Raw genomic sequence first — 24,212 nt, 5'->3', positions numbered from 1 at the left:
GGATGCCAGACTTTGCAGTTGATTCCTCACTCTGGATTCACCCGCAAAAATAAGGTTTTATTGGCTCTCATTGGCTTCATCTCCCACTCGATAAGTAATCACAAACTGCTTTTTGAGAAAATGTAACATGAAACGTTGTCAGGTGAAAAAGAATCTGCATAAAATATACTTCTACCATTATTTCCACCCTTGAAGTTCAATAATTTTGACAAAATCTTCAGCTGTTTGTCAACCATAGAGCAGAGATAATGTTAATTACTCTGCGATTGGCTGGCGACCAGTTCAGGGTGTACCCCCACCTCTCGCCCAGAGTTAGCTGGGGTAGGCTGCGGCATGCCAGAGACCATCATGAGCCAAATAAGCGGTATGGAAAACGAATGAATGGATGCGCAATGTTAGTGGGATTTTGAATTCATTTTAGGTACTGGGTATTTGTAAAAAAATCACTTTGAGTTTTGACAATCCCTTGAGGGATTCTTGAAGCTTCAGGCCATCATCGGTGGCAGATGTTTATGTCAAGAGATGACCACTGTAGAAAAGAATGTCCTGCCTTTATAACTGGCCGGGAGCATTTTCTGAAAAAGAACAAAAACAAAAAAAGTCTGTAAAAATCGATTCATCCAGCGTAGCCTAGTATAATTGGCTTACTTTGAAACAACACTTATGCCATTCCTGTTTCTATTTCTCTGAGGCAGCCCATAAGAAACCTTCATTTTGTTTTATATTTTGAGGTTCGGGGGCAAAACGACTGCTACCACAAGAGTCAGAATGTGGCTTATTGACATGCTTTTGACCATAAACATTCAAATAACAACTTACAGCTTTTGCGGAAATAAAATACGTCAAGTCCAAAATCAGGCTGTGAATGTTTTTTTTTTTTTTTTTTTTTTGAACTGAGGAAATTAGAAGTCATGTGCATGGAACAGCTCTTACATAAAGGAAACAAAGGACTGTCTGTTTGGGCCCGTCACAGCTAAAAAGACATTTAACCTCATGATACCAACTGAGAGAAGTCAAAGTCTACCATAAACAAATGAGCCTTTTGCCTGATATTCACTCCGAGCAGATCATTTCACAGAAAACGCTGTCATAATTTGTCTCGGCTATGGGAAATTTGTGACGCAGGGTTCCCTCCGTCTCCCTTCAATCCTATTGGGCAGCCAATTATCAATACACACATGCACACATGCACACATGCACACATGCACACGTATACACTCACGTCTAATGCACAATGCTTCAGCCCGTTGTCGTGGGATGTGTTTATCATACCGTGTAGCATTACATGTTGCAATCTGTGAGAATCTCATTTCTACGCTTATATATTAATTCAAAAAATGTGTAGGTTATTTTTGGTGAGACTTATATATCCATCCATCCATTTTCTGAGCAGCTCATCCTCACAAGGGTCATGGGAGTGCTGGAGCTTATCGCAGCAATCATTGGGCAAAAGGCAGGGTACACACTGAACTGGTTGGATTTATATATCCATAAAAGTGAAATGTCTTTTTTAAATTGTAAACCTAATAATAAACGAAATTTATTCCATATTGGAATTTGAGCGTAAACATTTTAAAGTGACAAGGAGTGTCAAGCATTTGAAAGTGGTAAAATAATATTAATAACAAATTTGATTATGGCTGGAACGGTAGATGACTGATAAGCACATTTGTTTCACAGTTCTGAGGACCCCAGTACAAATTCTTCCTGTGTGGAGTTTGCATGTGGTCCTTGTCCCTGTGTGGGTTTTCTCCAGGTGCTTCAGTTTCCTTCCACATGTCCAAAACATGCATGGTAAATTAATTGAAGACTGTAGATGGCCCATAGATATGAGGGTGCGTGATTATATGTCTACATGTGCCCCGCAATTGGATAGCGACCAGTTCAGGGCGTACCCCAGCTCTTGCCCAGAGCTAGCTGGGACAGGTGCCAAAATGCCCATGACTCTACTGAGGATAGGCGGTATAGAAAGTGGATGGAAAAATGGAAAATAGATCAGTTTGAAAAAGTTGTTGAATCGTTTTCTCTTTCCACAAAAGAAATGCCCATCATGTAGTAAACTGGGTATATATTGTAAAACAGGGAATTGAGATACAGTATCATGACTGAGAGACTAACATGATTTTTTTTTTTTTTTTTTGGCACAGAAGAGCTAAATGTAGCCTGGGTTGTTTGTGAAAGTTATGCAGAGTCTACTTCTATTGCCCGGGAATAGAACACGAGCAGTGGAAATCCACCTTTTGCAGCGTCCCCTAAAATGGATTTGAAAATCCGTTCAAGATGCTCCCAAATGGTGGCAAAATATAACAATAACCCATGTACACAATCATGAACCCATGTTACATAACTCTATTTATCCATCCATCTTCTAACGCTTATCTGAAGTTGGGTCACGCTGGCAGTAGCTTTAGCAGGAACGCCCAGACTTCTCTTTCCCCAGCCACTTCATCCAGCTTTTCCCGGGGGGTTCTCGATGCATCCCCTGGCCAGCCAAAAACTGTATTCAGAACATCAGTTATTCAACCAAAGAAAACCACCTTCACATGAGGCTCCCGCATAGTTCTCAACCACAATCCGTTCCAGAAAATGGTTCAAGAAGTGATTTGTTCAAAAATCGAGTCAATGTTTCCTATTACAATAAATTGAAAATTAATAATGCGTACCAAGCCTAAAAAAATGGGGTTTTTAAAGCATTTTTTTTAGCATTTCCTGATAATAAACTCCATAATAGAAATACATGTATAGTTTAAATAGTTTATATAATAACATAATTTAAGAAATATATTTATTTCTGTTTAAAATGTATGCTTTAGTAGTAGAGTATGCTTGGCCGGGAGTGCATTGCCGTATTTGTAGCAACTCGTCCCCCAGCTTTGTAAACATTTTTTATTAACAAAAGTGCAGAATAACTTTAAACAAGCAACTTGCCTTCTTTGGAGCCATGATTGGGGGTTAATATGGTAGTCCTCGATAAGAAGAAAAACAACAGTCACTACTGGGACACGTCTGTATACAGAGGCTGCTTTATACAGAATAACAAAAGTGTGCTGGTTGGTCATTTCCGTTTTTTTTTTTCAGGGGGCGTTCGAATTGACAGTAACAAAACCTGTGGGTGGGTGAGCTGCTTGGGCCGCACGCATTATGTTATTTACGTGTTTTTTTGGTGGCGTGGGAATTCACAACAAAGCGCGTCGTGGGTCAGCTGGTCTGGCTGCGTGCAATATGTTATTTCCAGGTTTTTTCGGCGGCATGGGAATTCACAACAAAGCATGTCGTGGGTCAACTGGTCTGGCCGCGCGCAAAATGTTATTTCTGGATTTTGTTGGGGGCTTTCGAGTCCCAATTTTCGCTCGAAAACAGGAGCAAAACAATCTTGACATTTTCGTTCAAAAACGGATTTGTTCGAAAATGGGGATGTTCGCGAACCGAGGCTTTACTGTATTAGCTACAGCATACTAGTGTAAAAAAACACATCAGTACAAACTTGCTTTAACTAGTTGAGAGAGTAGCCAGCTTTCTTTTACAGGATAACTTCTCAAAAACTGATTCATGGATGGATCATGATGTGTTAACCAACCGCAGAGTGTTAAGTAGTGTTTTTCAGTTTTCCTGCTGCCAGGTCAAAATAAACATGGCCAAATTATTGGTTAAATAATCTCATTCTGTCTGCATTTCCAGTAACCCATCGCCTACTCAAGTCCAGTTTGCCAACACACACCTTGAAATCTAAAATACGATACAAACCCAAACGTGATAATTATCGCCACAAGACCTGACCCAGGGCACTCAAGGAAAGGCAGTTGCTGCTTCCCTGAAACAAGTTTGTGAAGTAGTTGAAACGTTGTGATGCACTTCACACAAATAAAGTAAGTCATGCTGCTTACTTGCAGGCACAGCTGAGAGCTTGATACCTGCATAAATCACACAAGAAGACAACATGCTAATCCTCCTTTTTTGGGTTCAAATATTGAACATTTCTCTTATTGTTTGTTGTTATTGGTATCGAACACAATGAGTGGACATTATTTTCCTTTAAGGCATTGTGGAAACCTCTGAGCTATTATGATTATTGTTTTAAAAATGACTAGCTTTTTCACAGCAGCCATCTTGACACTGTAAAAGCGTAAATACAGACAAGTGCCATACAAACTGAGGTAGAATCCTTAGAATTTGGGTGCGTCTAGGGACCTTTGCTTCAGTAAAATAGATGTGAGTACAGCATAGGAAGTGTTTTGAATGATGTCTAATACTTTGCTGTGAAACGAGTTGTCACTGTTGCCGCACATCTAGTTTTTCGAAAGCGCAGAGCTGCAGCAGCCGTGCGATCACTCACTGCCAACGTGACAATATCCAGGTCTGCTGAGTTCTCTCTGAATCGCATGGGAAAATAAATGTTGACGCTTAAAATAGCGTAAAAGTAGGTGATTGATATCAATGGGTCAGTCCACCCCCTTTAAGACTTGTAAAGGCGCCGCCCATATGACTGGCACTCAACCTGAACCAGGAAGTAGCCTGTTGGCTAGTTAACAGATGGACAAACAAATAGAAATACAGGTATGGTGCATTATTGTTGTTATCTCCAGCCAGTTAACCATTTGACCTTGTTTATTGCTTGAAAGCATATCCTTGCATATAAAATAATCACAGCATCCTACTCACAGTGCAACCAAAAATCTGTTTTCCTTTAAACTTCTACAGTCTGCACATACTATTCGGATGTCTTTAAAGTATTCAAACTCCTTTGTCAGTTACCCTTTGCTTTAGAACTCCATCTGCAAATTCCATATCCCTTCACATCATCTCTAACTTTGTACCAAGGATGTTTGTCATCAAAGTTATGCACACATTCTTTCATTGGCTCACAGACAACTGTGTTTGTGCTTGTGACCTATTTTCTTATCATCCATAAGACAAGTCTGCAGCTGTTTGCTCGAATCATCACCATTTTTTTTTTTTTTTTTACAAAAAAAGCAAAATGATCAGTTTCCTAATTAGTGGTCCACATTAATCTATCAATTCCTGCAAAATGTTTTAAATACAGCCAAGTTTATGTGGTCTATAGTCTTTGAAGTTCTTGAAGGCAACTAAAGAACCTTTAATCAGTCTTGATTTTTTGCTTTTTTGTTTTTTTTGACTCAAGGTTCTGCCACTCGTAGCTTCTCATTGTGGAATCGGCTTTGACTCCAGTCAGATTTAGGACCAATAAATCGGGCCCAGGAGTAGAAATTGCATCGTGTAGTTCACGTGTGTAGTTTGGTAGCTAGGCGATGGACTGCTTTCCCCACGAGGGAAAATTCAATCCCTGCTTTGTTTGTAGGAGAGAGTTGGGTGGGCTGGGGGCGGGGGGTCGCATTACTTTATTGTTTCTACTGACTAGCTAGTGATCCAGAGGTTTGTAAGATGAGGTAACCAGTGAGTAAATTGCATGAAATTGTGCCAACCCCTCAAAACTACTTATTTTCAGCAGGACAAGAAAGATGTGTAAAATGTATTAAGATTCTTTCCAGTTTGGGTATTTTTGACAAAAGCATATGGCAGACAAGTAGGGAAAATTAATAATATTTCTTCTTATTAAAAGAGTTTTAGGGCGAGAAAAGTCCCATGTTATGCGGGATAACTTGCACAAGAAATCCTGTATCATGACAGGCAGAGTGATATTTTCGAGTTCCCTTTTGGTGTATTTGACAACTGACCTTTGGGTATGTAGCCATTAGTGTCACTGACAAGTATCCTAAGCTTGAACCCGCCAACTGCGAAGTAGTAAAATAACATCTTGTTTTCATTAACCACACGGCTTTTCCACAAGCCGTATTTTGTTGTAGCATTTTTTCTGGTAACACAATCCTTGAAGTATAAAGTCACCAAGATACCAGTCCCACGTGGACCTATTACTTTTCGTTCGTATGTTTTTGCAAACTTTACAAGATTGCTTTCCTGCCAGTATGCTGCACCATCTGGATGCTATCACTTTGCACGCTACGTAGGAATGTTTAAAAAAAAAGTGTGAACAACAACAACAAAATATGAACATTTTTGAGCAACAGTAATTTCACCCTCATTCCTTCATGTTTGTGACTTATACAACACGTATATGACTAAAAACCTTGTGTAGCATCAAGGACAAGCACGCAAACTGTGGGCAGAGGTTGCCCCAAACAGCCTCGCCCCAGGCTAAAGGCTAATTACATTTCTGACTTGCTGAAATCTACACTGTCTCCTGAGAGAGTATTTTGCCGTAACACTCAAGACCCTATCAGATATCAGATTGATTTTTCTACCTCATAATTTTGCTAATGCATTAATAAATCTTCTCTTTTTTTTTTTTTTTTTTTTTTTTTTTGTAAATCTCTGGCCTGGGAGTGTCACAGGAATTGGTTCCTGGATCTTATCACTAATGCTAGAAGTTGAAAGGTTAGAGTGCACATAGAACATGTGTGTGTCCATGTCCGGATAATATGATTTGATGGCCAGGGATGCAGAAAACACAAAATGTTACAGTCCAGGTCTGCGGGCTGGAGCTTGACCATATGTTCAGATGTTTGACCTGCCGCATAACTTTTTATCTTTAATAATTTATGGACCATCTCCAACTCATTTAGACCAGGGCATTACCCTCCAACAAAGCTCCTGAATGTCGTAAAGACCTACAATTATAAAGTGGGAGTCGAGCTTTTCCAAGTATATCAAACAGCCAAAAGTTGGGAATGATTGACATCCCTGTAAAATGTTTATACAGTATTTGTCAAGAGTGATAGTTTACATTTTAGATATACCACAAACAATGAAACCAAAAACAGTTTAATACAGAGCACTATACTGCCCAGAAGTGGTCACATTTTTCCCATGAAATATGTGACAAGTAAATTTTACATTTAAAAAAAAAATAAAAATAATGCTTTTGTTTTTTGACAAAGTTCCGCTTGATAATTTAGGCTAGCTGTTGATGAATTAACTGGTTTGCTAGCCAACATGTACTTGAAAAGAAGGATCGAGACACTCACCAAAGAAGAAGGCATACCAATGAGTGTTAATGACCACCGTTTAGCAATAATAATTAAATAAATAATAACAAAAGCTCTGGATTGGATCCGCGGGGAAATAAACAAAGATTGGTGAATCTGCAACTATGCTGTGGGAATTATTGTGCTAGGCAGGTAAAGTAAAAATCATCTATCCATCCATTTTCTTAGCGGCTTATCCTCACGAGGCAGGAGGCAGAGTACACCCTGAACTGATTGCCAGAAACAAACAACCAGTCACACTTTAGCTATTTCGAGTCTCCAATTAAAGTTGCATGTTTTTGGGATGTGGGAGGAAACTGGAGCACCCAGAGAAAACCCACCCAGGCAGGGGGAAAACATGCAAACCCCACACAGGTTGGTCTGAGATTGAACCTGGGGACCTCAGAACTGTGAGGCCAACGGTTTCCAGCTGAGTGACCTTGCCACACAGTTTAAATCGTAAAATATCCAATTTAATATAAACATTACACTACTCACAAAAGGTTCGAGACAATCATCTTTCAGGTTAATTTCAAAGATAACCCTCAAATGCACTACAACTGTTCTAAATGGACCTGATTTAACTTTTCAAAACCTTTGGACGCTCGTCCAACTGGTCACTGTTTCAATTTGCAGATCTTTCTGTTTTCTTCAAAAGAGGTGAATGGTGAAATTCTCAACAAGTGTCGGAACCATGAATGGACCAATACATTTCTGAGGACAACCACTTCTATCCCTTTCAGTGACATGGTAACACTATCTCAGCCAAAAGGTAAACAGAGCTGCATGGAATTTTGTTGGGTGCACAGAATGGTGAACTGATTGACAAGTGCATGAACTGTAGTGTATTTTTTTTTTTTCAATATTTAGAGTACCTTTGCTCACGCTTAGTTTCTTTCCAAAAGAAAAAAAAAATACTTTTAAATGTAGAAGTTGCTTGCCTAGTTCATCACGGTAACGACAGCCGTACTGTACTTAAAAAATATGGATCATGATTTTTATAGCGTTTCACAGAAAATAAGCCTTATCTGGCTGCACACATTTTCACTTTCCATATCATCATGATCGTTATAGTCTTATATTATATAGTCGTTTCATCAGAAAATTTTCTGTGTGTGTGTAATCACTCAAAGGGACTTGTCAAAGCACTGATAAGATTCCTGCCTGATGTCTGGAGGAGTAGCTGCTGTAGTTTGCAAATGCTTATTTCTCATCTGATGCGGTTGTGTAACTTCAAAGTCATGCCCTCGTGCTAAAAACCGTGCCCGGAAACAAAATCAATCAAGTTAATCATGCGGTGATGCCGTGCCTTAAAATAATAGGATGCGGGCAGACAAGGGGATCCGTTGAATCCGTTCAAAAACATCAGGATTTGGATCCTGTACTGGCTCCAGATGAGAAGGGGCCCCAAATATTGCATTACTATTTTCATTTGCCACTACAAACAGCAAAAACCAATGGAAGTAAATGGTTCATTTCCCAAAATGAGATAAAAACCAAATTTGAACACATTAGACCCTACCGTGCCACTCATTGCTCAGACTACTTTTGTTAAGCATGTTTAAACTGACCCAACTGAATTATTTGAACGTTTGAGTTTTAAATGTCCTTCTCCTTCGCAATAAACTGAATTGATTTACTTTGGAAAAGAACTCTTCAAATCCTTTATCAGGAGTCCGACCTCTCACACTAAATCAACTGGGATAGGTTCCAGCTCACCTGCAACCCTAATGAAGACAGGCATGAAAGTGGATAGATGAATGAACAAGTTCACGTTGAGCCAATTCATTGTTTTAACTAATCAAATGTTGTTTTGAATTGTCAGATGAATTAAACTAAATGTCAATTTCCCGAGAATAATCCAAACGGCTTGACTGCAACATTTTGGAAAAGAAGTCTTCAAATGTTTCATCAGCAGTGGCAGTCCAAGCTTGCAATTGACGTGTGCAAGAGCACCCTGTTATCTCCCCACACACACACCTCCCCAACACACACCTAAATGAGTTTGTTTTTATGCGTTACAACTACAGGAGTTGTATAAATAAACTGTAAACAAAGAGGGCGCATTTAAAAGCACATTGAGGGCTTTTCTTGTTAAACTTTCCGTACGCAATACGGCTGACTTTCTTTTAAGAATAATAATTTACTCCTTCTTTGATTTGACGTCATATCATTTGAACAGAAACAAGTAGAGAGAATCACAACTTGCATTTGTTGACTATTAAAAACAAATTCAGAAAAACAAGTACTGGTATGTAATGTACACATGCTGTCATAACTGTTTCAGTTACTTTCTACCAGTAATGAGTTATAATAAGCTCCTCCCCCAAGTAAAGAGAATATTGAAGAGGTCATACTTTGTACATTTCTTGCCATTGATAGAATTGGAGATACAATATAATCTTTAAATGCAGGCCCACATTTCCCATACAAACTGCAAAAAATGCCATCACTGTCGGGCCGCACATACCAAAACTGACACCAGTACTCCTCCTTTAATGACATTCTGTAGTTAGGATTCAAAAAATGAATCATCACAAAAATACATTTATATTTAAGCTGCAATATGTACACATGGTCTTCTTGGCAATTTAGTCATTCAAGTTTTTCCTCAGACTTTCCAAAAGGTGCATGCAATGATTATGCATGTTAAAAGAAATTTTCTGGTAAATAATTGAATTGATATCTCCTTGCCAGTTTGTACCCTCACAAGGCAGCCCAAAAAAAAAAAAAAAAAATCTTGTTTCATATATATGTTACACAAGCCACGCAAGTCCATGAAAATGACAAAAAAAAAAAAAAAAATGGCTTCCAGCTAACCCACGGGAACTAATAGATTTACCCAGAGGGCAATCGCCTGCGGTAAAAGCATAAGTCAGCTTGCAAGGCGGCACTTACAGGCAAGCCATCCCACTTATGCTGTGAAAAACACAGAAGAATGATCCCTGTGTTTAAAATTGCAGTAGATCATGCAGTAGAAGGAAACACTACTTTGGGGGCAGTACTCAGTCAAACATACCAAAATGAGAGTCAGCGTCAAATATTTATGTTCCTCACGCAAGTGGTTGATCTTGATCAGGGCATTTAAAATGAATATCAAGCTCTGAAAGCTTAAACCTCATTGAGCACAATTATTTCTTGGTGCTACAACCTAAAAAAAAAGTACATTTTATCATGTTTCCAGGGGGGAAAAAAAGTCCAATCATAATCTTTATGCAAAATGTTATGGTTTCAAACTCTTTCATTCAAATCCAGGCATCTAGTCATGTTTATTCCAAGCATGAATAACAAGTAGAAAATAAAACTGTGCCACAACCTTTAGTATCCATACAATAGTATAAATTTAAAAAAAAGAGAGCAATCAGACAAGAATTTAAAGAATGCTTCATCTTTGAGGCTCAACCCACAAGCATATTATCTATTGATATTGTTTTTTTTTTTAAAAAAAATGCAAAATCTATAATCCAATGACTCAAATAATTAATGGGATAACTGGAATCTAAAAATATTCAAAAGCCGCTGCGCCTACGGTCGGAGTTGTTAAAATTTGATCACAATCAGCCAAAACCACCACAGGGAGTCTTTAGAGTACACCTTGAAATGCTCTATCGACGAGCAAAGAGGAAAACTCAAAATACCCGCAATTTCAGATCATCTGTCTTTCTAGGAAATGTCGTTAAATATATTGCAAACAAAATTATTCAGACAAAATCATCCTTCATTCATCTACTGATGATGAGCAACTGGGGATTTAATATCTTGCTCAAGGACACTTTGGCATGGTGAAGGGGCTACAGATCAAACTCACAACCCTTGAGTTGGAAAAAGGCTATTTTATTTCCTTGGCCCTGTTGATTTTTTTAATTTGTTAAAAGGCAGGAGCAAGATTGTCCTCAAAAAAAGAGTGGCTGTCATTTAATTTCCTTATGACATCTTCCTCTGTGAAATGAGAATTTAAATGCTGCTTCAAGGGGTAAATGATGATGTTGTTGGCCGTTTAAAATTTGCATTCTCTGTCAGTTTTTAAATGTACCACCTTTTCAAAATAAATATCATCCCACTGAACTAAGCCGCTCCATCCAGAAAACAAAGAATCAAAATCAGCCTCCTACTTTTTAATTCAGATTTGAGATAAAAAAAAAACAACCATTTTGCTTTATAAGTATGGCCCATATTAATGAAAGCCTTGCATCATATGAGTATGTGACATCACAGCAATATTGCTATCGAAACATCCAATCAGGTCTATGACATAAATTAACATGATACTCAGACATAACATTTAAATCAAAAAGCATGCTTTCGTCATATTGGAATACACAACAATGGAATCCACTCCCTTAGATTTCTGCAATAGGACTTTCACATCCTGTTTGATTACTTGGTGCCTGTATGAAAAGTGATTATTGTAACTATGGATACCATGTGAAAACAATCAAGTGTGCGCCTGAATGTAAACGAGTGTGTCATCAAACCACCCACAACAACTAGTCTCGCACACATTCTGTCTCATATAGCTTCTGTATGTAATGTCCTGAATTTACATTTTAGCATTAAATGCACGCATATTCACCGCACCAATATTTGACCACATTATTTTACAAACAAGGGGGCAAAAACGGCACCCGCTCCAATAAAGCTGTCTGCCTTCATATTCACAAGGACTCAAATGGCAACATTTACTCAATCTGTCATTAAGAGGCAGCGAGCAATCAAAAATGAAAAGCTTGCGTTAATGAGAAGCAGACCTCCGAGGACCTCCGTGGCAGCCCCGGTATCAACTTGAAGCTGCCACTTACTTGCATTATTCGTTTTATTCCTCGGAGGCAATGCACTCCCACATTGCTGTTGTTTCATTGATTGGTGCTGATTAGCCTAAAGATGCCATCCATGCAAATTATAAGAATACAAAATAAATCACACACAAAAAGTAGACCTTCAGTACCTGGTATACACTACCCATCAAAATTAGGGTCACTTACTAATATCCTATATATATTTTTTAAAGAAATGACAATAACCTTCTAATAAAAATATTTTGACAATTAACTCACCGACTGCCAAAGGTTTTCCATCCAGATTATGAAACGTCTTAAAGCATTTTGACTGACGTTCGAAGGCACACAGAATAGCGTGTTCTGTGACATTAAAAGCACTGAGCCCAGAAAAAGAAATCCTACCTAGACTTTCTTCTTTCTTTTTCCAAATAAAAAGGTTATGTCTAGCTTTTATGCCATTCTTTAATAATCAGCAATAGCACATCGGTTGGTTTCACCAAAAACTACTGATTTCTGACCACACAGCAGGGAAAATTACCCGGTAGCTTTTTCTGAAACGAAATGGGGCAGCATGGTGGCGCAACTGGATACAGCGTCTGGGGACTGGGGTTCAAATCACAGCCCCGCCTGTGTGGAGTTTATATGTTCTCCAGGCACTCCGGTTTCAACATGCATTAACTAGATACTCTAGATTGCCCAATGGGGTGATTGTGAGTGTGACTGTTTTTTTTTTTTTTTTTTCACTTTTATTGGTATATAAATCCAATCAGTTCTGAGTGTACCCCGCTTCCTGCCCAACTATAGCCGGATTAGCTCTTGTGCTCTGACGACCCTTGTGTGCATAAACGACGCAGAAAATCGACTGATGAAATTAAATGTTAAACACAACACTGACTTTGATGCAAATGTTTTTTTGGGGAAAAAAACTTTCCTTTATGTCTAAATAAATCACTGTCTTCATCCATTATCTGAGACCCTTATCTTTACAAAGGTCTCGGGAGCGCTGCAGCCTATCCCAGCTATCTTCGGGCAGGAGGTGGGCTACAGCCTCATGTGGTTGCCAGCCAATCGCAGGGCTCTAAATGATTTAAGGTTTTGGATTTGCTTTTTTGATACCTTGAACTATAAAAAAAAGAAAGAAAACAAAAGTGAAAAAGAGTGACTAAAGATGATTCTGATTGTTTAAAAAAATCAATTAAAGTTTTACAACTAAGAAGCACACCGTGAGATCGATGAGAAAATATACAGTACGTTTAAGACATAAACACAAACAGTACGAGTACTCAGAGTCAGTGCAACGGACTGCATCCAGGCTGTTATCTCCTCCCTGATCCTTATGCAGAACAATGTTGTTTTTTTCCTATAAACTTTCTGTCAACCACTTCTACACTGCGGCATTGTGCAGACATATATTTGTAAATGTCAAGCCCTTGATGGATCGGCTATAGGATGAATCAATAGTATACGGCATCAAGCAACAAAACTGAGCGATGAGAAAAATGTCATGCATTATTGCTCAAAGTGGACACGAGTCATAATAAAATATCACCAGAAATGCCAGGGCGGTCATCAGGGGCAGCCGCAAGAATTGTGTGCTGGATGACACCAAAATAAGCATAAAAGGGACGTAGTGAATGTGTGGTTGACAGTGGCGGAGTGAGAGGAAGAGATGATATGTTTGAAGACTGAATAGAAATATGCAGTATAAATATACATATTCAAACCAGGACACAGCTTAAGTGATTTTTCTTTTTTTTTTTGTTAGTTTGTTTGTTTTTTTTTTGGGTAAGCCGTCAATCTTTGCTGCGATGCTCTGTCCACAAAGACTAAAATTAAATTGCTCTCCAATTTAGCATCTTTTATCCATGTTGTATATGTATTTAAACATGTACTGCCATCTTCAAAAATCGGCCAAAATCTGGACAGCAGGAAATAAGCAAATCAACTGCAAAATGGGAGACTTCTTGGGGGGTTCTCGAGACTTTATTGTGGAGCTATTGATGTTGGACCTGCTTGATGAAATTCCTGCTACGTAGTAAAACAGGGTAAAAAAAAACTTATTAAAAAAAATATACCAATTTTATTTTCATTAACAGTAGTTTTTAAGTACTGTATAAGATAGCCCTGAATAGCTTTACTAATTCGGCAAAAATAATCTTAATAATGACAAACAAAACTAAGCAATTTTCAAGTGGGTTACCTAAACTTAGGTTAACCCTAACTCCTAAATCTTCCCACCAAATAAAAAATATAAGTCAATTTGGGTCATTTTATCACACTTTCAAAGTTGCTACAGGAGATGTAACATATTTAATGGGATGTTAAAAAAAAAAAGGATGGGCATAAGTAACTGGAAGATACTGTGCATTGTTCCAATGAAATAAACGCAACCTAGTATTTTTTTTTTCCAAGATCCTAGAATATGTCGTGGAGGGGACACTTTTGCCAACATCAGTTACAGGGTGGACAGTACAAGTGCCAAAGCAGAAATCTCCTTTTTGTGTGTGTGTGTGTCAATTGAGTTTCTGCTTTACGGTTTGAGGTTAAATACATTTTTTTTTTTTTTTTTTTAGGGTCAGTATATATTAAGCCAGCGGCACGATGACTCAGCTGGTAAAGCAATGACCTCAAACTTCTGAGGTCCTGGGTTTGATCCCAGACCTGCCTGTGTGAAGTTTGCATGTTCACCCTGTGCCTGTATGGGTTTCCTCCGAGCACTCCGGTTTCCTCCCACATCTCAAAGACATGCAACATTAATTGGACTCTCTAAATTGCCCCTAAGTGTGATTGCGAGTGTGACTGTCGTCTGTCTTCATGTGCTCTGCGATTGGAAACCAGTTCAGGGTGTACCCCGCCTCCTGCCCGTTGACAATTGGGATTGGCTGCAGCACTCCCCGCGACCCTCGTGAGAATAAGCGGCAAAAGAAAATGGATGGATATATTAGGCAGTTAAGGGGACACTTTTTAAAAATCCAGCTTTCATCGAAAAGGTCTTACAAGAAAATATCTATTTTTTCAAAACACAGACAAGTTTGAAATATTCAGAAACATAGTTATTAAATGAAACTGGAATGCTAAATAATACGTATTCTGTGTAAAAAACAAATAATAAAGGTTCAGGGTACTACAGTTACAAACACTTTACCTGAAATTAAGGCTTAATGTTAAACCTTTAAATGGAAAGACAAGTCACATTGATTGCTGATTTGTTTGCGTTTATTTATTTATTTATTTATTTATTTTTTTTTTATACTATTTTATGTGTAGCATCTTGGGAAGTATACCACAATGATTTTCTTTTTTTTTGCAACGGACGAATCATCGCCCATAACAAATGATCCTTTTAAAGTATGAAAGTTCCCCTTTTTTCCGCTTGTCTTTGTGAAAAAGGATTACCATGTCCTTGTAATGGATTTGGGGTGCTATGTTAAGGCTATTTAGAGCATATTGCCAGAGCTGTGGACAAGGTTGGGCGCTTCCAGCATTTAGCATTTGATAAAAAAAAAAAAAAAGCAAATGGATGAGGTGGCAAAAGGTCTCACCCATCAAGCCATATCTTTGTCGTTCGTCACCATCCCAAAAGGCCAGAAGAGGTCCACATAATCAGCCGCACTATGCAACTGCTCGAGTCCCAAAGTCCAAAAGGTTGACTGTAATGAAAAGAGGTCTGCAGTGTCTCCCTCCAATCTCCAGTACCTTCTATTTGACAAAACAAAAAAAAAATATTCAGGTATTCTTCTCTATATTCATGCTAGAATTTTAATTTCTTCTGTATAATAGTACTTTTTTTTTTTTACTTTCTTTGTTGTTCTGTCTCCTTTTGTAAGCATGGCTGTTCTCTGATTAAACGGTAAAAACAAGGCAATTTATTGAGTCAAGTCATTGTTGCATTGTTGTAAAACCAAACGGTTAAGCACACAAATTAATCAAATCTGTTTGCCATGCACCTCCTGGGTACATCGGATAACACAACCTCGACACTCATTCATTTGTCATTTTCTTTGTCATCACTGTCTCAGGTACGATATGCCAAAGCAGAGCAGACGTGACCACGTCACATTAGGGAAGTTTTATTTTTAAAAGAATAGCTTTTTCTATTCTTTTTTTTGGGGGTTTGTTTAGTCCACACAAATCTGGCAACCCACCAGGATGCCCAGGGCAGAGGCCACCTCATCAAGTATCATAAATAAAGGGAGCCCTGAAGATTGCTTTTGATAAAATCAAGAAAAAGAGTGACAACAAAGAAGGTTTGCAGCTCAACGATAAGGCGAACAACAACTATGACATTGAACTTCATCTGTCACGGTAAAACCCACAAAGACAGATAAGCTATGTACTGTAAACTTCACAGTTTAGCTCACCGATAGCTGCTCAAACATCAAGGAGTCTTCATGTCGCTTATGCATTTACCTGATCAGAAAAAAAACAACAAAAATGGATAACAAATCTGTTTGTATGGCTAATATAAGTACAGATAAGGTACTGAGTGCATGGTGGCTTATGCGTAATATAGTTTATGAGCAAGGACGATTATATGACTTGCTTAGCAAAGTAATGATTTCACCGTGACTAGCCTGATTTTCTACAGTATATTTGAGACCTTTTCAACTTCAAAGTTGAGATTTAGAACACGACTTGCACATTTTGACTCCCTGTATCTGCCAGAATTGGCATTCAAAACATTAAAGACAAACAAGTAAATAAGAGTAAATTATATATTTTTTTCTAGTTAGCTAGCTAAAATCAAGGAGCCAAATGACAACGGCAGTGTGAGTGTTCAAGGTATCTCTTGAGTAAGTTTTAAACTAAAGCGCGTGCTAGGCAAAGTGAGTGACTGGTGTTTCTTGAAAGCTCAGTTTAAAATCCAAACAGTAGAGTTCTTGTTAAATTTCAGACATGGGTCTTTGACATCATTACACAGGTCATACAGTGACAGGCCGATCCACCCGATTTGTTGTCGATTGGTGAAACTGTCAAGGATTTCTTTTTCTTTCAGAGAATCCTCAAAATGATCTCGTTGGATGGCATAGGGAAAAAATAAAAAAGCTGCACAAGTTATGGTCAACCCTCTGTCTTGGATACGTACTTCGGATTTGGACTCATTTCAGCATATTTTACAGTTCAGCATAGTACGAACTGGAAATCAATTGAAATGGCTTCTTCAAACCAGTACGGGTGATTTCCTTTTCACTGTATGCATAGGCCCAAGCATTCTACTAATATAGACAGATACTCAATTTCATGTTAAAAGGTAATAGTAGATTGGGGGGGGGGGGGTTTGCTCTAACATTCCATGAGGCACAACTGAGTGCATGTGCGAGAAATCCAGATCACAATTTACCCCTTTTTATGTGATGTTGCAGATATCCTCAGAACTGAAAAGTTCCATGTTAAAAATGCAAAAATCATAATTGTGAAATATATGAAGGAAACTTATTTTATGTATGGACAAAGAATGCGTGTCACCAATTGAACCAATCCACAGGGATTAAAGACTTGATTCCTAAATGTTTTCAAGTAATTGCTGCATTCAGAAGAAATGACGAGTCTGTGGCCTTTTTCTGGTTCAAAGGTTGGGATAGCTTGTTCTTCCTCTGACATTTCTGGAGCCAATTAATAGGGTGCCCCCCTCCCTCCATAGCCTTTATGCAATAAAAGTGGGGCTATAAATACACAGTTTTCGATGTAGCTGTGTCCAAACTCACTGCTTGACAAGCATGTAATGCAAAATGTTTGGTAAAGATGTAAACAGGAATTATTTCAGGACACTTCAGGTTTGTGCCTCCTTTTTTTTTTTTTTTCTGATGCCATCACTGAAATACATTCTGGCGGATTTGATATTTCAGGGTAGTGATATCTTTGAATCCAATCCAGAGATGCCAGTTGAGGACTATAAATATCACTGCATGGGATCAGAAAACCGAACCTGAATAAATGATTAAAGGCGAGGGGGGAAAAAAATTATGACTCATGTCAAGGCGTCTGAACAGCTTGGCTTAGAGTTTAAATCTGTGAGACCCTTCTGGAGAGATTCATGGCTTCCTCCCAACAAAATTTCCTCACTCAATGCTTTAATGGTTGCCTAACATGTTGATCACAAAGATCTTAGATTGGGTTAGGATGCAGTGGAATTAGAAAAGGAAACGATGTCTGATGTACACGTTTATTTTTACACAGATCATAAATAAGTAAATGTAAACACTGCAATGAATCACCAACATTCACAATTTAGGCGCTGTGCTTTTCATTTGTCATTTGTTTTACACTTCCAGAAGTCAGTTGCTGTGACTACAAACACAAATTAAATCAAGTTACTGACTTTGGCCTTTCCACTTTTCAAATCATTATACCAAGTCTCAGTTTAGATGCATTGAGTTCAATACCATATTTGGTTAAATCAGTGATTTCAAACCTTTATAGAGCCAAGGCAAATATTTTAAAATTGAAAAATCCCACGGCACACCAACAAAAGTAAATGTCACCAAAAATAGATGGATTAATTACTGTATGTACATCCTGCCATCTAATAGAAGAGGATTTTTTTGTTCTGTCTGTCATTGTGCCTCACTGGCATAAATAGATGAATAAAGATACATTATTACTTGGAATACATTTTTTTGTAGCAATTACATATAATTGGATAACTTCCCACGGCACATCTGAAGAGCTCTCACGGCACACTAGTGCACCCCAGCACACTGTTTGGGAATCACAGGGTTAAACTACGCTCGCCTCCAAAACCATTTTGCTTTGGGTGTTTCAACCAGAAAGACCTTACAGTTTCCTTTCAATAACTACAGGCACAGTTGAGGACATTTTTCCCATGGACAGAAATGTTCTTTTTAAAGGGGAAATCCAGTGGTTTGCATTAACAATATATCCAATAGGTGATGTAATATGTACTCTATCTTGACAATGTGATGTTAAATCCTCTCTCATTTAATAGTGTTTTGATAAGATTTTTATCGACAATTCTGAATTTTCAGGGGCGCTGCCATTTTCATGAGTCACATGACCAACATGGGCGTATGTGATGTGTTACGTGCCATTCCAAATGCTTGATTACATGGGACACCATTATGCCCAGCGCTGATTTCTCAGATTTAACCTCTGATGAAGAAATAGCAGTATTGGTTGATCGGAAAGACTGCGGAATACTTCCATACACAGCCGTGAGCGGCACGGTCGGGAGCGGCTCAGCTGCTCGATTCATCGGGAAGACGGTGGAATACTTCCATACAGATTTGAACCTGTGGCTGTAAATATTGTTGAATATTATTTCTTCAGGCAGAATGACGCGGAGTCTGAAGGAGCCGTGAGCTCGCTCCCCGCCGAGCCAGAAGCTCGCTCAGCCAGGTAGCTAGCTCACGGCTCTGCCGCTCTGTATGGAAGTATTCCACTGTCTTCCCAATCAACCGATACTGCTATTTCTTCATCAGATGACGATAAAGCCGTGAAATCAGTGCTGTGCGTAATACCGTCCCATGTAATTGAGCGTTTGGAATGGCACGTAACACGTCACATACGCCCATCACGTATGACGTGACTTGCGAGAATGTCAGCGCCCCTGAAAATTTGTAATTGTCGATAAAATCTTCTCAAAACACTATTAAATGAGAGAGGATTTAACATCACATTGTCAAGATCGAGTACATATTACATGACCTATTGGATACATTGTTAATGCAAACCACTTGATTTCCCCTTTAACGATCCCCAATTGCAATGACATTGTGTGAAATGTATATAAAACAGAATACGTCCATTTTCAACACTGCTTATCCTGGTTGGGTTTGAGGGCCGATGGAGCCGATGGCAGATGATTTCGGGTAAAAGGCAGACTACACCCTGAACTGGTTAGCGGTCAGTCACAGGGCACATATAGACGCAGTCAACCATTTCCACTCACTGAGTGGGGACTGAAACTACACTGTCCAGACCAAAGTAAGGCGAGTGTAACACTACGCCATCAATAACACAAAACTGAATTCATCCATCCATTTTCCAAGCCGCTTACCCTCACAATGACTCACAAATACTTTTCAACCTAAATTAAATTGAAAAGATATCTAATGTGTGCCCTGCCACTGGCTGGAAACCAGTACAGGGTGTACCCCACCCGCTGACCGAAGATAGCTGCAAGAAGCTCCAGCACTCTTTACTTTGTCATCACGGTCCAGCACTTTTGTTTTGTTTTTATTTTTTTACACAATTTCTTTCCATTTATATACTTGAAAATGCTGACATATTGAAAGGTTCTGTAGCTTGAATTTATTGCCTCACTCCCAGACAATCACTCGCCCTCTCGGTTTAGTCTTCTCTTCTGAATTAAATATTTTGACAGTTAATAAATGTAAATTTACACATGCCAGAGGACTGGGAGTGTTAATTCAATTTGTAAAGAATTAAACACGTTTAGATTAAGGTATTTATACTTCAAAGTAGTAGTAGTAGTTTTAATCCATTCATTGCTACAATATTTAATCAAAGCAATCAAAAAAAACTTTTTGGATATTTGATAGCAAGTTGAAAGAAAATGAAAAAGTTAAAAGTGAATTTCATCATTATGTGACAATAAACAAAAGCTTCCCAATCATTTCTGCCCGTAAGCAGACTAACACGGTACCGGTCTTGTCAGCTTGATTTAAATTTCCGGCAACGTCTCAGTTGAAGCAATTCAACTGCGGCCCCGAAGGACCGGGAGGCTACATAATTTTCCTAGGCCCCTTTAAAGTAATTATTGTATCGGTTAGCTCAGGACCTGAAATGGTTCTTAAATCTTCTCATCTGTGAGGGAGGGATTCTGCAGACCTTGAGGCCTCCTGTCGCAATGAAGCAGCTCCTAATGGCGTTTGCTCGAGCAGCCTGGCCGGCTAATTGGCTAGGCTGAGCTCACTCGGTTCCTGCCATGATTTGGCTAGCCAGTGGGGAAAAGGACAGTAATTAAAAACTGGAACTGACTCTCTTTTGCAGAATGCTCAAAAGGAGAATGAGTGTAGTCTTTCAGCTCACTGTTTGATGTCCAAATATACAAAGTTGAGTGGTTAATGACCATTCTAATTGAGCCACATTAAAATCTAAAGTTTATAACTTTATTTTATTTAATGGCTTTCTTATTAAACTAAAACCCAACCTTTTGTTGTTTTTTTTAATTATTTTAAAATTTGTAAAGATTTAAAATGACTAAACAGCAGGTCACCTTGATCCATGCACACCTTTGGCGTACAATAGGCGGGTTAATATGACGTGTACCTCGGTATTCACCCATCACATGGAAAAGAATTTGGGGCCCTTAAGGTAAACTAAGTCAGGGGGTGCTCCATATCGATGTAATTACACTTTCACCTCACACACTTAAAAAAAAAATAAATAAAGACTCTTCAGAGAGTCAGTATAGCACACCTGGTTCTACAGTATGTACAGCACTGGGGTTCTTCAGAGGTTCATGACTGATTCTTTAGAAAAGCGATCATTCTAAGTAGCACACATGATCTTATATACTGCAACAACATGGAGTTCTTTAGATAAGATTAATATCCAAGAACTGTTTCGTTCCCACCTATGAATGGATATAGGAAAACAAAAGGAAGAATCCTGTCCTAAATCCTATGAAGATGTTGTGACATGACTTAAAATGATGCTCGAAAGCCCTTCAGCATGGCTGAATTGCAAGTCGTGGTAGTAGGCCAAAATTCCTCCACAGCACTGTAAGAGACTCATCACCAGTTATCACAAAGGCTTGTTTGAAGTTATTGCTGAAGTGTGGCCCATCAGAAAGTTAAAAAATGCTTTTTGTGTTTGTGTGTGTTGGCTTTGACTAATTTTTTTACTTACACTTAAGCATGATGAACATGGGGGAAAAAAGACATATGAAAGGGCGCAAACCCTTTTTCTCACTACTGCGCACACACACGTCATGAGCAAGGCTTGGTCACGGCCAAAAGGAGCGTGGCCAGGCCACTGCTCTGGACGGTGACACCTGTCACCGGTCACAGCTGCCTCACATTCGGACTGTAATTAGATGGCCATTTACGTTGGAGTTTTTGTCACTGGCATTTGCCAGTTCATTCCCTTGCGTTAGTGGGTTGCATTCACTGCCTGTGGGACTCTCCACTCTACGTGTAAGTTAGAGTAACCCTAGTCACAGTGATTCTGTGCCATTTTGTTTGATCCTGTTCTGTTGAGTTAGTTAGTTTGCTTCAGAGTCATCAAAGCCTTGCTGTATGTCTTTTGGATCCCGCCTAGCCTAGCGAGTCCTCCACCGTGTATGATCCAGTTTCCGGAATAAACTACATTGAACATTATGCCTCTGCCTCGAAGTCCTGCATTTGGCTCCGCCCCTGCACCAGAGGTTCGTGACATACACATATAGGATAAGTGGCTCAAAAGATTTATGGATGGAAATTTTTCTTTTTTTTGACCATGACATTGCACTTTTGGATGCCAAAAGAATTGGAGCAAATCGGGGTGATCTTCCATGGCATCACTAGTACACAAACCCTTCTATTGTGTAAATTGACCACAGAAGAGCAAGAGCAATTCACAAAACAGGATAAGTGGCTTGAATGATTATTTTCGCCTCCTTCTCTACAGCTGTAGTGTATTCGTCCAGCGTGTCAGTCGAAAAGATGTTATGTGAGGCAATTTATTTCCAAGGGACACAGACAATCAGGCATAATTCACATTTATTTTTTTCTCCTCATTTTATTTGTAATAGAAATACTGTATATCTAATAAATAATAAGCAAGTATGCCTAAGATTACATAAATAGACACAAAAGTGAGTAAGTCAAAACAAAACCAACAAAAACAGAGCATGTTTAATCTTAGCTCAACGGGACACCACACATGGTGGGTCCACCCATTCAAAAAGGTGCAACGTATCTACAATGCACAGGCCCACTCGTAATTAAATACCTCAATGAGCAGATTACAAGTTTCCCCATTTGGAAATTTCATTACAACTTCTATAATTGGATTCCAAATGTAATTAGTTTTTTTTTCTGTGCTAAACAGCATGTGATTCGAGGCTGAATGTGAAGGATGTCAAACGGCCCTCTTACTTCACATCGAGATATGTGATGAATTCGTTGTGTGACCACAATCGTATCTCAGACTCATAACTCAAATCATCTTTCGCCATTGAAATGGATGGAAATGCATTAAACCAAAAACAAATGTTTTTAAAATCTTTTACTGAAAAGCACTGAGCACTCTAAAATCTTGTGCTTTTTGAAAAACACTTATGACCTAATTAAATGGATTGTGAAGAATTTACTTATGTTGCATCTTGGGGGTTGTATAATGTAGATATGGATTGATATACAGTATTTGAGATAGAGGGGAGATCACAATTCCTCAGCCGTAACATTTGTCATTCATCGGCTAGGATAAAGAATATGTCTGTGACTATTGCTATACCTTCCTCATGTTCATGCATTACAATCACAAAATAGGGAGTATAAGACACTATTTTCTGTCTCTGAGGTTTCAGAAAAAGATTTTTTTGCAAAAAAGAATATCCGCAAACTGGCTTTTGAGAAACAACTATCAAATTCCTCTGCAAAAGTAATTTGCTGTATGATTTGGATTTGTAATAAACAAATCAAACCCCTAATTCTTAAATATAGCACATACATGAGGGCTAAGACTACTTAGTTGTATTTATTTCAGTTCATATCTGTGAGTTGATGAAGGAAGCTTCCAGAAGAAGAAAATAACTCCTGACCTATGTTGGTCACAAGTACACACAGTGTGCCTGTTCAACTTAAAAGATGAAATTATTCCCTCCGGCACAAAAATCAAATGGAACACAATGTACTCTACCTTTGAGAGGCAGGAAAATACCAACCACGAACAAACTAAAGTCCTGTTATACTTTTATTAATTCCAGTCCTTCGCCTTTGGACAGACTGCAGTGGCATCCAGAATTAGCGTTGTTAAAGAAGACTTTTAAAAAATACTGGAACCACTGGAGAGGGATCAGGAGATTCATTTTCTTCTCAACCAAGTGACACAGAAGGTGGTAAGAAAACAGTGCCTAATCACTTTCATTTCCACACCATTATAGCTGCATTTATATTGACAGACCAGAAAAAAACAACACACACACACACACACACACACACACACACGTACAGACACCTAATTTCACGTTTATAAGTACACAAATGTCAACCATTGCTGCCTAACTATAATTATTAAATACTACATAGTATTTATTGTTACTTCTCAGGTATAAGACATTTTTCTTCCTATAAATGTGTACATTGATAGTATGTAGTATACACAGGTATAAAGAAATTTAAAGAAAATAGTTGCATGGGTTAGGTCTATACAGGTAGCTTGGGGTTGTGAATAAGGTGTATTCTCTTTCAAACACGATATGTAATATCGGATGTTACAAATTAATATATAGTCCAAGGTACCAAAA

At 38.5% G+C, this 24,212-nt stretch overlaps 1 long non-coding RNA gene across 2 annotated transcripts; it reads left to right on the top strand.

Annotated features, from left to right (window-relative positions):
* The first annotated feature begins 4,494 nt into the window (after window positions 1-4,494).
* On the top strand, window positions 4,495-23,801 carry LOC133512601 (uncharacterized). 2 transcript variants are annotated; one of them, XR_009798220.1, is made up of 3 exons: window positions 4,495-4,554; window positions 7,638-7,773; window positions 23,673-23,801. It is a non-coding gene; the product is annotated as an uncharacterized LOC133512601 (long non-coding RNA). The 2 variants fall into 2 exon arrangements; XR_009798219.1 differs by lacking the exon at window positions 23,673-23,801 and adding an exon at window positions 14,353-14,797.
* The last annotated feature ends 411 nt before the right edge of the window (window positions 23,802-24,212 follow it).

Source organism: Syngnathoides biaculeatus, chromosome 14 (assembly GCF_019802595.1).
Source record: "Syngnathoides biaculeatus isolate LvHL_M chromosome 14, ASM1980259v1, whole genome shotgun sequence".
In the NCBI taxonomy this organism is placed as follows: domain Eukaryota; kingdom Metazoa; phylum Chordata; class Actinopteri; order Syngnathiformes; family Syngnathidae; genus Syngnathoides; species Syngnathoides biaculeatus.
This window is presented reverse-complemented; position numbering and strand designations above follow the sequence as displayed.